Genomic DNA, 15,094 nt, shown 5'->3' with positions numbered 1-15,094 from the left:
CAGTTTTTAATTCCGATAGCTCGTCTGTTTAACAGTCGTGAACATACTGAAAGGACTAGTGTGCTTCCTCAGTTAATCTTTCTTGTGATAGCAGTTCTTAGACATCCATAAACACCAATCAGGAGGTTTAAAAGCCAAAGCAAACATTTAACTTTAGATCTGGATCTTGATCACATTAATAGTTTTTCTTCATTATCAAAATGTACCCAGTATTTCCAAAAGAAAGAAACTCCAAGGCACTCTTCTGCCAGAAATTAAAACACCTTTCTTCCATGTGGTAATTCTCAAAACGAGGTGCTTGTTCATGTTTAAACTGGGTTATAAACCCAAGCGTAGCGGCACACGCGGCCTTCTTCAGGGTGTAACGCTCAGCACACTTCAGTAGACTCAGGATGATTTCCAACACCTGAAACTAATCAAGCAGCAGGTGACTGATACAAAGTATGGCTACGAGGGGTCTCTGCAACTGTAGAAGGATAGTGAGAACAAAGAAAGAAGAAAACGGGAATATACAAGACAAAAGGCAAAATAAATACATATTGATTGTTCACATAATTTATTCACATTATGGCTTAACCTTGGAAAAAGGGTGCCAGTTAAGAGACACGTCCTCGTCCTTAGAGCAAGGACCTCCAGGGTGGAAGGGTTCATATAAGCTTTGAAAAAGTCACATTGGGAAACAGGGATGTTAGAACACCTTCGTTCTTTTAAAAAAAATGTCTTACTTTCTGCTGTTTTGGAGGCTCAGGATGGTAATTTTGTGATAAAGAGAGCAGAATGACCATTTATCCTTGTACACCAGGTATTAAAACACACCTTGCCTGGCAGCTCACAAACAACCTTCCCTTTGTCATAAATTCACTTTTTTTTTGTTCCATATCTTTCCAAATTTATAGCTGAAATAAACTTGAACTGTGGCCATGAAAATACTTATATCCTGCTGGTAACACGGCAAACTGTTTGTTGCATTGCCAGCCATGAATCAGGCAGCTGTGAGGCTGTCCTGACTGAAGCCCTTTCACATCCATTTCCCAATGATAATGTCTGCTGTTCCAACAGGCCTCCCGAGACCACATCCAGATCCCTCCATGAATAAGCAGACCTGTTCCATCCTCCAGCTGACACCCTCAGCTGGGCGCTGAGTGCTGAGAAAACACTGCAGGCAATTAGCAAAGTCTTGAAATGAAAGGTGGGGGGGGGGGGCTGGTTTCCTCATGGTACCAAGAGAGCTGGAAACTTCTGTAGAATCAAAAAAGTAATGGCTTTGAGGCCGTCGGGAAGATCAACATTTCCCCAGACGTAGGCTCTTAAATTCATATTTTTTTTGTCAGTGTCCAGTATATTCAATGTTCACTTAAACACACTGGATTTATAATTATTATTATTGCATTAACAGTCACACTTCGAGCTAAATTAATATTCCTGCTGTTGATGGTTGCTAGTGTTTAAATAACTGATGGCCAGGACCAACAAATAGAAGCTAGTACCTTATAAAGAATGAGTGAAAGACATTGACTATTGAATGGAATATAATAATTGAAGTAATATGTTCAGTATAATGAACATGTCAAGAGCAATAATATTAATAGTAATAATCAGTCCAACAATGCAGTCATTGTGACCACCACTATACACTTTGCTGTTTGTAACAGTCGTGCTGTTTGTTCACTAATCAAATCCAATAGCTTCCACGACAATCTCTCCTTTGTTCTTAAGCTACTTTCAGTGAAACTCAGCACTTCCCTTTAATATTTCATATACTTAACAAATCCTTACAAAAGTCAGTCTGGCATCTGGCTTCCACCCCCCACTGTCATGGCCAGGAGATGGAAACAACACTACACTATAAGCAGTGATTCACTCGCCCTCGTGCTTCTCTAAACAGCTGTTACTGGTAACACAACTCACTCCCAACGTCATGGGAAGGTCTATCCCTTCATAATGTTACTGGGGTTTCCTTTGTTCCTGGAACAGAAAAGGGAAGCCAGTGTTCCCTTGGATCAAGCCTTCATCCAACATTGCCAACTAATGTGGCATTGGACCTCCTCCACTCCACTTGGCAGCCATTCCCTCAGTACACTGATGCCCCTCAACGCACCCCTGGACAAAGAGTGTGACTGTACACCAAAGACGTTCTACCTCATGTGGAGTCCAGAAAGATGACTATTAGGTCATTGGCCTATATTCCCAATAGCTGTGTCTCTCAGATGAACTCACCTGTCATTTCAGACCAGCCACTCCCACCTGCCCCAACACACCGGTCCACCATTTATTTCTTGTGAGATTTTTTTATTTTCTTTGCACTACCCCTGACCTTCCCAGCCTCCCGTCGTCTTGTTTTGTTCCTCCTCTTCCTGTCAACCTTGAACACCATTTTTGCTTGCCCCCTTTTTGCCTCTTCAATCTGCCTTGCAAGTAAACTGCGGGTTGACGTTTACCTGCTTGTCTCTGTGTCATGAACTTGGTTTATTTTCAGAGTATCACATGACTCCACTGGAGGAGTCTGACAGAATTGGTGCAAATATATGAAATAATAAATTTATCAAGACAACAAGAATTGGAAAAGTGAAGGATTTAAATTAACAGCAGACAAAATCCCTAAAGTGAAAGAAAGAACCTTCTTACTAAAATATGACAATAAAAGTATGATTTATAACTTATTCTTGTGTTTTGTTTAATGTCATAAAAATTGTTAGTCATTCAAATGGAAACACAAACATTAAAAGCATAGGTTATACTTAATTAAATGATATTACATAATATAATGTAATTGTAATAGAAAATAATCTAAAATAAATAAGAATATCTTTGTGTCCGTGGAGCAGAGACTCCCGGTTAGATGTCACTTCCAAACAAACATTTCTAAAGCTGCTCTATTTTGTTCAGTGGTGAAAACAAGACAAGTCCTCAGACAGCCTTCTTGCAATGAGATTTCCACTATGTTGGAAAGTGTGACCTTTTTAAACTGCATGAAATGAAACACACTTTCACCAACATCAAAGAAATATATCATCTTAAAATGGCTTACTCAGTAGTAATGTTTTAAGTCTGAACTTATTCAAGCAATTTCCAGCTGAATTTTTATTGAACAATCATCCAATATGAATATAACTATGGAATAAAAACAATTTGATGATATAGTATGCCCATAAAAGAAAGTCCCGAATAGCGGTCATATGAGGACCTGACAGATCTCTTTATAACTGACCACTCCAACAGCTCTCTGTGTCCTTTGAGGGGGAGGCTCCATAAAAGCTTCATAAAAGCTCTCCATACACTCGTCTTCACGGCTTTCATCTTGCTGCCACTGTCTCTGTACTGTACAGTCATGAATATCAATCCTTATTACAGTAGCAGTCATTGAGGATGGATTGTGTCCCGATGACTGATCCGGTAATACTTCTCTAGAAATATTGGTCACGAGGCCAAATGAAGCATCTAATGCAGCAAATAAGATTATTGCTCGTGCATTAAAGTCATTAGAGTTCATGATGATGGAAGTTGCAGTACACTGCATTACATATTGGCTGAGGCAGTTGGAGCTCATTAGGAGAGTCCCTTAACAAAGCCCTACTGAAGACATGTTGTAGTCAAATACAGTGAACAATGTTCATTTTTTATCATTCAATCCATTTTGTTTTTAACAAAGAAGTGAGACAAGGTGAGACAATGACCAGTTGTTTCAATTACATCTGAATTCATGTTTAAATCTAAAGCTTAAGAATTAATTAGATGAATAAAATATTTCAGAATGTTGCTTATCGTGTTCAGTAACAGAATTTAAAGCCTCCCTTTGGTTTTTCGAAAATTCTGTAATAATCGTGATGATAAAGCTCTGGTGCCTTGTGGAAGCTGCAGTCCGAGTCGCTGTGGAGGTTTGATTTAGCATACATGTGGTAGTTGCAAACACACTTTGACTGGGACGACTGGCTTGTTTACACGATGACTGATGGTCTGACTGCTCTTGTTTCTTCCCCCATCTGACTTGAAATGACACAAATAAAAACCTAAGTTGGAACAAATAGGAACACTCTGCAACAGACAGTACTGGTATCGTCCTGTGGGAAGATGGAGCCTGAGTACAGTCTGGAAAATCTGACATGACATCACATTTATTCATTTATTTTACCCGTCTAATGGCCCAAAACAGGTACTTTTTTTTCACATGAAAATGCTTGAGTTGATTCTGAATATTGGGGAAAAAAGGTCAGCGATGGAAAACCTGAATCATTTGATTTGAGGTCAAACATTTACTATGATTTCACAAATCAAAAGAGGCCTCAGAATGTGACAGCAAATAGAATAGTACAAACATCTTACAGATCAAGGCTCAACAGCATTTTACCAAAAATAGGACAAATTTAAATAATTCCTGCCTTGCTAAGTTTCTGTAAATGAATGTTTCTCTCGTGTTTTCACCAGAGCAGAGCTGTTACTCTCTAATAGCAGCTGGTATCCATGTTTGCTTGTCAGAAGCATTTGTTTTCCTGCAGTGCGAGCACACAGCTCTGGCAGCAGGTCTGTGAGGAGGTTGGACTCCAGCCCTGATTTGGCACAACGTGGGACGGCTCCAGCAAAATGTGGAACACAAACGACAACAACACAGTTGTAATTATTACATTTATGAAACATTACAACAAAACTTGAGCAAAATGTAATGTTTTTGTGAAACATGCAGCTTCAGAGCAAAATACTCAAATAATTGCTGTTCAAGCCAAGTGGACCGATTAACTGGACTAAAGAAGCGGGTGATGCTGCCCTAAAATAATTCCACGGCACGGTGGGCTATTTTGGCGACAAACATATTCATGACACACACATCGTTTTTTTAATAGTAGCTTATAAAAATATCCGTTGTTGTGGAAATACTGGGTTCCAGTATCATGTCATGCCATTTTCTGAAAGATACAATGAGGAAGACCATGGCTTCACAGACGAGACACTGTGGTGTTGATTCTTTCAGCAATCACTCATTCGTAAGTCTGCTCTAAACGGTACACCGCATTTATTTTCAGTGATTTAGATAATCGGCACTTTTTAGATTTACTCAACGCCAAAATATATCTGGTACCTTAAACATGGCCGTATGGTTGTTTGAGGAAGCAGCTCAATATCACTCATCTTACATTTAGTGAAACCTCTGGAGGCCAAAGTTATTGGACAGGAGAGAAGAGGAAGGTCATGTGACAAAGTCAGTGATGGGAGGAGGTCGGAGGTGGAATGAGAACGCCGCATTCACAATTTCATTCCTATTTGTAATAAGAGGAGAAGTTGCCTCGCAACATAACCTTGGGAGGACTACAAATAACACATATTGTCATTTTGTCCATTAATCTTTGTCATAAATGAATGAAAAATTCCCACTGCAATTTCCTGAAGCAAATGTTTCATACAAAGCTGGTCAAAGCACAGATGCAGACGCACTTGCAATTTGGTGGCTTTTTTCTACAGTTGCGCCAGGTTGCTATTTTTGTGGCTCAACATGATGTCAGCTGAGCTGGGATGGACGGAGTGGTGGTTAAGATGTGCTCATGCAGCTTTGGTGTCAATTTTGAGGAAAGATTGCGACGTGCTTCCGACGGATCAAACCAAAATCCCACAGACAAGTTTGGTGGATGTTCTAGGTATTTATCCCACTCACATAAATAATTAAAAACAGGATTTTTTTTTTTTTTAATGCAACCTTCTGGTTCAGTTAATGATGTAAAGATCATAATGATGTGAATCTGGCAGTTGGTACGTCATGACGCAGCAGCAAAGAACTCAAGGTCACGACGAATTAATCGCAATCCAATTACACATAACGGGGGTAACAATTAGGAAGTATTTTTTTTAATACCAGATATTTGGTAATTATGAGCCTGAACATCCCAGAAATGTGTGTCAGCTGTAAAGTTTGGCTTCGGCCGGTCTGCTCTTTCTTCAGACATTACAACAGAGACAATATGTTGCGCTACAGTGGTTTTAAAGGGGATGAGAGGATCTGATTTAATTGGCCATGATTGAAGTTGGCTGTGACATTCTTTGTAATGAGCTATTCCTCCTTCTTTACCGCTGTGCCATGCAGCGCCACAGATGCGCTTGTGTTTGTGTTCACTAAATTACCAAAATAGACATGTGCTCCTAGTGCACAGAACTACCGTTTGCATTGTGCCGAGATTCATGAAAATAAAGGCCAAAGTGTTTGTTTGGTTCCAAAGTTAAAGATCCTCATATACTTGAAACACTGGAAATGGTAATTTTACAGAAGTTCATTAAATTTGCCTTTAACAAAGCAGATTTATGTTTCGACTTCAAGCCAGCTTCATCCCACCAGTCTTCTACCAAATGCAAGAATGACCTCCGATTTTTAATAAATGTAATTTTTGCCATATGACCTATCACGCAAAAGACAAACACCTCCTCGTGTTTTATGATAGACACTACAAGCAGCATTTATTTTACTTTCAACAGTAAATCCAAACACAGGGAACTCTGTGAAAGCAACAGATACAGATAGCACCCACAAGCTCCAAGTCTACGGAGGCAGCTGGTTGCTTGTAATTCCATTAACAGTGACTTTGTGTGTGAATGTGACCTTTTATGTTCTCGACTACTGAACCGCCACTCAGCAGGTCGTGTCCTGCATCCTGTTTCAACCACATTACATTCTGGAAGCAGCACTCCATTAAAATGTGCCCTGGCCAAATTCACAGAGGTCATTTTTGATACCAGCAAAATATCCTATTGTCCAAGTGGGGAAATCACAGGCCTGTCAGTGCTGATAGGATCTTGCCTGGATCCGATGAAACAACGACACTGCCACCACAGTTTGACTGAACAGCAAATAACAGAGGGTCTGAATGAAAAGCCCGGCTAGTGTGGTCGGCTTCTATTGTGGGAATGAAAGGAGGCAAACTGGACTGTTCTGTAGATCTGTCCATCAGTCCAGGAACAATACCTCTGTACGCCAGAGAAAAGATGAACTCCCATCCAATCATGTGTCCGGAGCCTGTTGTTCTCCGCTCTGCAGAGAGACAGCCGGTTCACTCAATAATTAGTATTTTCAGTTCTAACTACCAGAGAACAAATTCACTGGATTTAATTAGAATGAGTCATCGACACTGACTTGAGATATGAATGTGCAGTGTATTTATTTGGTCTGACGATTTAACCAGCACACATATGATTAACTTGTTGAATCCTATTTATTTAGAAATATATTAATGAGGAGTACACTGCTTTTGCCTTGTTCATACTCTTATACTTTTAAAATAATGAGATACAGTGAATTTGCTTTACTTTGGCTGCTTCTGTTACTGTCAAAACTATTTTTCCGTAGTGATTCCAAAGAGAACGAAACAGATATTTGAGATTGTAACTTTAACTTTCTTGATTAAAAAATGAGTTGTTTTTTTGAAGGTACTGCAGCTGGAAACACAACCTGCTGTAACCTGATGTCGTTGTGAACATCTGTGGCACCAGCCAAATAAAAACCAGAGCGGTCCTCCTTCATGTTCACTAGAGAAACCAACAAAAAGACAACATTTCCACTGAGATATACGACAGCAACTGTTTGGGTTCAGGCCCAAGTAATAATCCCAAGACTAAAAATGTCATTCATGAATTGATTTAACGCTGCACATTCTGCAAGCTCATGTTTTCCTACTTTAATCTATGATATCATATCATTACTATTTGATGCCCGTGGAGACAACAATGTCCAGATATGCTTCTTTTTTTTTTTCAACCCAATTGTTATAAACATAAAACTCGATAGGATTCTGCATCTGTATGGCCCGTTTCTCAACTCAGATTCATTTATTTATTCATTTAACTGTCAGCAGTGAACAGTTCAGGAGAAATTTAATGGCATTCCCAGAAAAGCTGACACGTTTTCAGACCCCTCAGAAAAGTGTTTGTATATTTTAGTTTAGGAGAGATTACTACTGAAGCCTCAGTTAAAAAGTGAAGTATTATTGCATGTTGAGCCTTGGGAGAGTGCAGTGAGCAAAATGAGAATGATTAATATCAGTCTCATGTTTGTGTGCTAATTATGGAGCTGGAGGCGGGACGGGGTTAGTCTAGCTCAGCATAAAGATTCGAGAACAAAAAGCTTGCCTTGTTCCATCTGAAATAAAATAGCATCAGTACCAACACCTCTAAAGTTGACTGATGAAAACAGGATAACGTGTTATTTTAGTTTCAACATGTAAAATGTACAGATGTGTATTTCTGGCTTTTGGCCAACTTCTCATCTCGCACACATTTTTCTCAGTGCTAAAATTTTTACTTCCATTAATTGATTTATTTAGTGTACAAAGTGGTCATAAAATACCAAAACATATCCTAATCCCAATCATGTCTAATTTACTAGAAAGACAAATCAGCAGACCATCATGTTTCAAATGGAAATAGAAAAAGGTTGGTATTTTTTCTTGACTAACCAATTATTGAACTAATTGTTTCAGTTCTTGTTTTTACAAGAGTCCTTATTGAAAATAATATACATTTCATGATGTTTAGTTACATTTGTATTGTGTATTATCACATCATTTGTTTACTTACTTGCGTTGGCAAAAAAAAAAAAAGGATTAAAAAAACAATATCACTGATATATTGATTGATATGTAGATTTTCATTACTGTCAGGAGTCGGACTGTAACTGGATTTAAGATAAGTAACAACAGAAACCTTCTAAAAGTCTGGATTATAGTAATTTACGGGCCCTGAAGATATCTATCTGAGCATCGGGACTGTTTCCTCTCACCTAACTGCACAGATTATAATTGTATATACAGAATGCCGAGCATCCCCTTCCACCCATATGTTTTCATGCTTGTTCATCCCTGAAATTACACACAATCTATCAATGTGGAGAAATCAGCTGAGTTTGAGCAAATTGGAAGCGAGCGAGCCCACAAACAGTTGTGATACCAGAAGATAAAGTCTTAGATGGAGCTGTGATCAAAGACAAAAACAGCAGATTCAGTCAAATACCTGCAGTTATATAATCATATCAATCACAATCACAAGAACACATCTGGTTCTCTGTAAATAGGCTGCCAGGACTTCCAACCTGCAGCTTTTGTTTTCTGTGACATATCCATGTATGATTATTGCTCATCATATGTATTTGGCATTTAACACTGATGCAAGAAATTACTTTTAAAATAATGAGCTGCAGTGGATTTGCTTTCTTTTTGGATTCTTCTGTTACTGTTAGACTGTATTTTTTTCATAGAGCTTTGAAAGAGAATGAAAGTGAGATATTTGAGATTGTAACTTCAACCTACTTTTTATTTTTGTAATCATGACAATGAAGGTCATCTTTTTGAATCCTAAACCCTGATCTTTTCCTCAACCAAACCAAGTTGTTTTTTGTGTCTAAACTTAGCTAAACCAATGTGCTTTATTTCCTGCCACTGGCGCTCATTCCAAAAATGCTAATTCAATTCAATTAAAATCCGAAGATTCAGATCAGTACCATTAGTTACACTCTCCTTCATTAGTGACAGACTGAACCTTTATTCACTCCCTCTGACATTGAGGATCTGGTGTTATCTTTGCTGCTGAAGTGTGGTGTCATCCGCCAAGATCTTAAGAGATCTCTAAAACCTGCCGGTCCTCCAAGGGATTTAAAAAGAAGACCTAATTATTTGAAAACAATCTTTCTATAAGATTTATCGATCTAAAAACTTGTTTTTAATTTACCGGGAGAGGAGCAGATTTAGCCCAAGAACATACCAACTGATGCAAAATTTCATAACATGGTCTGCTGGTAACCTGTGCAATTGTTGGTGTCAAAGTGCATGTGTCTACAATCACAAAGATATTATATCAGTCTGAGCTGCATGGGAGGTGTGCCTCTGGTGTCCAATAGGGACATTGTTTTTGTGCCTAAACCTACTTGAGGAGAGGAACCTCATATCTACTGCAAAGCTGGAAATGTCAGGATTTTGGGTTGAAAATGATGATGGTGATGAGTCGCTGAACGTTTATTCTGCGCTGAGCGTTGAATGTTCTGTGTTTTGTTTCCAGTCACTGAGAATTGAAAAATGTTCAACTTTGGGTAAAAAGCTGCGCTTGTCACTCACTTTTTACTCAGCCATTCAAACCCAGCGAAGGAGGGGCGGGACAAACGCACGTAACCACTGACACTGGTCGCTGATTGGTCCGCCCTTACAGAGGCTGAGTGAACACAAGCAGCGCTACAGACTGGAACCAGTGGAAAACAGAAGCTGTGAGGGTTAGTCTGGTGGAGTCCGCCTGTACTTACAGAAGGACTTATTCTTTTGTCAAAATACAAAGAACACAATAACATCTTCATGTACTCATGTACACATTGGACTCTTGAATGAAGACAAAGACATTACAATACATCGTTAGATGTTTCTGTCCAGCCTTTCTCTCTGTGACTTACCTATGTACCTCATATGCTGGGAAAATGGACCACAGTTACTATTTCCTAACTACGCAATATGAAGCTTGAATCGGGTGTTTTATTCTTTGCTCTGAACACATCTTTCTTGAATGTCTGTATAGTGATCATGTCCTTAGATTTTCATAATGTCACTCTATGGCTTGCTTTTCCTGTCTCAAGAAAATGCCTCTTCAAACAATGGTCGACCCTTTGACTATACACTGTATAAATGACCGTTTATATTCAGCTGCAGCATTTCTGGTCTCTCTATCTTCACTCTTTGTCTCTGTTTTCTGTGGCAGTGTAATTTTGTGTAATAATGTGTTTTGCCATGTTAGAGTTTGTTAGTTGTTGTTGTTGTGTTCTAAAGTTATAACTGTTAGTGCGTATGCAGTTAACAGTAATCGCCTCTCAAAGCACAGTTTGACACATCACAGTAAAAACAGCTTGAATGTGACTCCAGTCTATGAGTTTGCATTGATTATGCTGAGTGCTAAATTACAGCAATGGCATTATCACAGAACAGTATAAAAGTATATTACAAATTCATTCCAAGTATGAATTATTCTCCCTACCCAGCACTGTATTGTACCAGCTTATAATACCATTTTTCTTTAGGCCTATTTATTATATCACTATGTTCATATTTGGACTAGAGCTGTCACAATCATGAAACTTAAATGACAAATGATTGCCATGTTAATTTTGTCCCACTTTTAACTAATTTAATAATACACATTAAAGAAGTTGTATTGATATTGAACACAGAAACACGGGAATACAAATTATATTTCTGTATGTCTTTAAGGTTTTGTAAATAAAACAAAACTGCACAGGAAAGATAACAATTTAACCAGATTATATTAGAAGATACACTCACCAGCCACTTTATTAGGTACACCTGTTGAACTGCTCGTTAACTAAATATCTGATCAGCCAATCACATGACAGCAGCTCAATGCATTGAGGCATGAAGACACGATGAAGACGAGCTGCTGAAGGTCAAACAGAGCATCAGAACGAGGAAGAAAGGTGATTTCAGTGAAGATGAAGGTGAAGGTGGCAGGTTGTTGGAGCCAGACGGGCTGGTCTGAGTATTCACTAACTGATGATCTACTGGGATTTTCACCCACAACCATCTCTAGCTTTACAGAGAACGGTCCGACAAAGAGAAAATATCCAGTGAGCTGCAGTTCTCTGATGCCTTGTTGATGCCAGAGGTCAGAGGTCAGAGGAGAATAGCCAGACTGGTTGGAGATGATAGAAAGGAAACAGTAACTGCAATAAGCACTCGTTCCAACTGAGGTATGCAGAAGATCTGAACACCACCTGGAAGCTTGAAGCAGACTATATTTTCTTGTCCCACTTTGGGTCCTTCGTACCAGCTGAGCATCATGTAAACACCACAGCCTACCTGAGTATTGCTGCTGACCGTGTCCGTCCCTTTATGTCCTCAGTGGACCGTCTCCTGATGGCTGCTTCCAGCAGGACAACGCACCACGTCACAAAGATCAAATCATCTCAAACTGGTTTCTGGAACATGACGATGAGTTCACTGGACTCCAACGGTCTCCACGGTCACCACATCTCCATCTAATAGAAGCTTTGGGATGTGGTGCAACGGGAGAGCCAGAGTTTTTAGATAATATTAAGAACATGCATGGGACCAAGAATCAGAAATGATGGAGAATATCAGTTAAATTCCAGCATTGCTGTTTAAATCTAAACATATTTTAAGTCAAAAAGACGCGCGACAGTTGACAGTATCGGACCTTGGACAGTTTCTGGAAAATATATATATTTTTTTTAATATTAATTAGATTGTTTTTAGACATCACACCACAAAAAAAGTCTTATTCACTTCCTGTATTGAGATGGAGACAGAAATCTGAGAGATTTTTACATTAAAAACCTGAACTAATTAAGCCGAAACGGTCGGCCAGCAAAAGGGAAGGAAGAAAACATTTCTGCTTTTTAACCAATAACAGGTAATGATGGTGAATGTCCCTGCAATGTGTCAATGTTGGTGAAGAAAAACTTGCTGTTTACTGCCACGGAGCAGGTGCAGCAGTGTGTGTGTGTGTGTGTGTGTGTGTGTGTGTGTGTGTGTGTGTGTGTGTGTGTGTGTGTGTGTGTGTGTGTGTATCACTGATGCATTCAGCTTTCATGCAGTGATGCCGCCTTCATTAGGATGAGAAGAGCAACGCATCGTACGTTCACAGTGCGAGCATTCAGCCGATGCATTTATGGACGGCACCCTGAAAAGAGCACACTGCCTCCACCTCTTCTCTGCCTCCACCTCTTCTCTGCCTCCACCTCTTCTCTGTCTGCATCTCGTCTCTGTCACTGCGCCTCCTCTCTGGCATCCCTGCCCTCACTCCTCTTCTCTCCATCTGCTCCATCACTCCTTCGCTCTGCCTGTCTTACGTGTTCTGTATTCTACGCCTGGACTAATTAGGACTCTGACAAAAACAGGTGAAGTGACAGCAAATCATCACACTAAGTCCTGCACTCTTAATCCTCCTCTGCCTTGTTTACTGTTAAAACTTTTAAGTTGTTGCAGCACAAATAAAGGTTCAGTATGAGGTCATGCATAAGAGTAATAAGCATGCACACACACATGGGCAGCAACACAGTCAACAGAGCTGAGACAGACTCTAAGTCAGGAGGAGAATACTGAAACACTGCAGCAGTGAGCCTGTAAACATATTCTTCATGACCACTAACCTCAGATATATAAACACCAGCAATACATTCCAGCTATATGACGGTTTATTATAAACAAAGAATGTACCACTGACACGGCATGCATCTGCACACCGCTAGTCTATATTCACACGTGCATTTATCTTTCCTGAATTATCAAACCAGTGAGATGCAATGATTGAAAATGTGTTTTCTTCAAAGAACAGACAGCTGAGACTCCCGCTATCAATGACAGTAATTACACTATTAAGTTCTCTCTTAATCTCAGATAAACAAGCACAGCTTGGATCCACAAATTAGTGCTTTGACTTGGACAGAAATTTCAATTCCCTGCACAAGTGAGACGTGATTTCTTCTAGGATGGGCTGCTTATGACAAAACTGCATTTCAAAAACCATGAATCTTGGTCCTCACTGGACAGAATGAGAAAAGAAAGTATGACCCATTTCTGTCTCATTATAACAAACTCTTTCAATGAACTTGTAATTCATGAAAAAGCACATATTACAGTAAACATGCGGACTGTACTGCAACAACAGCTTCAGCAGATTAATCTGCAAAAAACACCTTCACTGGCAAAAAATTTGGAAGAAAAAGATTAAATGATACAGATTCGAACATGTAGAAAATTATTTTATATGCTAATATGATCTTCTATATATTATTTCAAACTGTGGGTACATCTGGAATCCAAATCTCGCTGTGTGAGGCAGCTCATTTTGAGTAAAGGATTTCTGTGTGCATTGTATAAATGCGGATCAGCTGTGGGTGTTGTGTTCTGTGGACTGCAGTCCAGGTGCAGGAGTGACGGACCTGCGTGGATCTGTAACGGAGACTCACGTGTAGCTGTGATCCTGCAGGACAGATCCTCCAACATGTCTCAGCGCTGCGCTTCAGACCGTGAAGCAGGTACAAAGAACATGTTTCAACTCACCGTGAGGTTTCCTGGACGTTTGCATTTCGGGAAAGATGCTGAAGAAAAGAAGAGCAGCAGGGTCCCAAGATTATAGAGACAGTTTGAAAAGAGTCCCTGAATTCCTTCAGTCCCGCCTGGTCTATTCCTACGAGCTGAAATCAAGAGATATTAAATTTTAAAAAAAAAATTAAAAAAAAAAAAAAAAAAAAAGGTCCGTAAAAGCACCGCGACGAGGTTCACATAAATTCGTGAAGTCAGCAGCCGGGCAGTGAAGCTGGTCGGTCTCCGTGTCGGTTAGTCTTCCCGGTAAGACAGCGATCTGCTCCCTGACCGTCCGCGGCAGCTGCTGTTTGACAGAGCAGCATCTCTCACTTTGTCCATGTACTTCCTCGGGAGAACTCGGCTACGTCCGACTTTTTCCGGAAACAACATCCCAACACAGGCTGTCAAAGACGTCTCACTTTGGATGCAAATTTTGATTCAATAACCCGCCAAAAATGATGTGTGTCCTCACGAAGAGACAATAATCCACCTGATATCTAATCGGAGTATCAGTGATGGAGGTTCGAGTCCCCACACCGAGCAGAACTCCACCTGTTCCCCCAGCCTGCCTCCCCGCTGAGGCCGTGGAGCAAGAGAACTGCTCCACAGGAGATCCAGGCATTAAGCTTCACAGTACCAGTGCACAGGTGACACCTATAGAGAAAAGGATTTCTCACAGCTGACTGTAGAAAAGCCAAAACAACCTGTTTAATCTGCTAGAGGGACATTTAACAAAGCAGAATAACTATTTCTCTGGAATTTTTGAAAATTCCCTTCAAATATTTCTTTTTTTCTGGTCAAATGTTTCCTCCAAAGTCTGAAACAAAGAAATAAATTGATGGTAAAATGTTAATACAGTTACATTTTCACTTTCAAAATGACAGGCTACATTTCACAGTACAAAGTATATGAAGCACAAAATGCACAAAAAAGCACAAAACGTCTCCATAGTGTGAATGGAATAAATCCATTCTGTGTTAAGGTGACACATCGCTTGCAGAGAGGAGCTGAGAGCCCAGTACACATTG

General features: G+C 39.8%; 1 protein-coding gene across 5 annotated transcripts in view; it reads right to left on the bottom strand.

Moving 5' to 3' along the window:
• ptprfa (protein tyrosine phosphatase receptor type Fa) overlaps positions 1–14,575 on the bottom strand; it is a 217,008-nt gene extending 202,433 nt beyond the window's left edge. For 3 of the 5 annotated variants that reach the window (XM_069151005.1, XM_069151006.1, XM_069151007.1), the window contains exon 1: positions 14,043–14,574. The gene's annotated coding sequence lies outside the window, so the exon portion shown is untranslated. Of the gene's footprint in view, positions 1–14,042 lie in introns of all 5 variants that reach the window. The other 2 variants (XM_069151002.1, XM_069151004.1) reach the window with 1 other exon arrangement.
• Between the last annotated feature and the right edge of the window lie 519 nt (positions 14,576–15,094).

This window comes from Embiotoca jacksoni, unplaced genomic scaffold (genome assembly GCF_022577435.1).
Source record: "Embiotoca jacksoni isolate LCO1_2020_lvr unplaced genomic scaffold, fEmbJac1.0.p SCAF_16, whole genome shotgun sequence".
In the NCBI taxonomy this organism is placed as follows: Eukaryota; Metazoa; Chordata; class Actinopteri; family Embiotocidae; genus Embiotoca; species Embiotoca jacksoni.
Note: the sequence above shows the minus strand (reverse complement) of the source record. Positions and strands in the feature narration are given on the sequence as shown.